We start from the raw sequence: 1,502 nt of genomic DNA, 5'->3' as shown, positions 1-1,502 counted from the left end.
CCATACTAAATTTATCAAAATCTGGCCTCATTTGGTCACTCAAATCCTCAAAATACACTCTCCAATTTTCAAGCCCTAAATTCCCAACTTTCTAGTTCAAATTCCCAATTAGATGATGAACAAAGCCATGGATTCATGAAATTTATACCATTATAGGTTAGAATCACTTACCCCAAAGTTGCTCCTTGAAATCCTTCGAAAATCACCTCTCTCCCGAGTTTCTCAAATCCAAAATCGAAAATGGAGAACAAAACATCGAGCTGGGTTTTTTTGCCTAGCAAAACCGCACCCGCGGTCCTGTTTTTGCACCTGTGGAACAACATCTGCGAAGAGGGCTCCGCTTCTGCGGAATTTCATTAACAAATCTGACTGCGCTTCTGCAATCAGTTGATTGCATTTACGGTCATCGCATATGCGGGGACCAAGCTGTACCTGTGATCCAGCTGGCACCTACGCCTCAAATTCGCTTTTGCGACCTCGCACCTGCAGTTCCCAATCCGCAGGTGCGGAAACACCAGTAATAGCAGCTTCAGCTGCATTCTTAAAATTCCAAACTCCCCGTTAGCCATCCGGAATAACCTCGAGGCCCTCGGTACCTCAACCAAACATACCAACATATCCAACAACATCATACGAACTTAGTTGAACTTCCGGATCACTCAAAACAACATCGAAACGCCAAAATCCCCTCGGATTCAAGCTTAACAAACTCTAAACTTTCGAATTTCACAAACGATGTTAAAACCCACCAAAACACGTTCGAATGACCTCATATTTTACACATAAGTGAGAAATGACAACACGGGCCTATTGCAAATTCCAGAAATCCAATACGACCTCGATATCAAAATTTCCAGTGCTGATCAAAATTGCCAAAATTCCAACTTTCGCCAATTCAAGCCTAATTCTACTACGGACCTCCAAATCAGATTCCAGATCCGTTTCTAAATCCAAAATCACCTAATGGAGCTAATGGAACCATCAAAAATCAAATCCGGGTTTTTTTACACATAAGTCAACATCTAGTCAACTCTTCTAACATAAACCTTTTCATAAGAGACTAAGTATCTCAATTCACTCCAAAACCACTCCGGACCCGAACCAACTAACCTAGTAAGTCAAAACATAGTTGAAGAACACAAAAGAAGCAGGAAATAGGGGAACGAGGCTATAACTCTCAAAATGACCGGTCGGGTCGTTACATCCTCCCCCTCTTAAACAAATGTTCGTTCTCGAACGGGTCAAGAAACATACCTAAAGTTTCAAATAGGTATGGATATCTGCTCCGCATCTCCTGCTCAGTCTCCCAAGTAGCCTCCTCTACAGGCTGATCTCTCCTCTGCACTTTTACTGAAGCTATATCATTTTATCTCAACTTTCGAACCTGACGCTCCAAAATAGCCAATGGCTCCAGATTATAAGTCAAATCACTATCCAACTGAATCGTGTTAAAGTCCTAAACATGAGACGGAGCACCGATATACTTTCGAAGCATAGAAACA

Source organism: Nicotiana sylvestris, chromosome 1, assembly GCF_000393655.2.
Source record: "Nicotiana sylvestris chromosome 1, ASM39365v2, whole genome shotgun sequence".
NCBI lineage: Eukaryota > Viridiplantae > Streptophyta > Magnoliopsida > Solanales > Solanaceae > Nicotiana > Nicotiana sylvestris.
Note: the sequence above shows the minus strand (reverse complement) of the source record.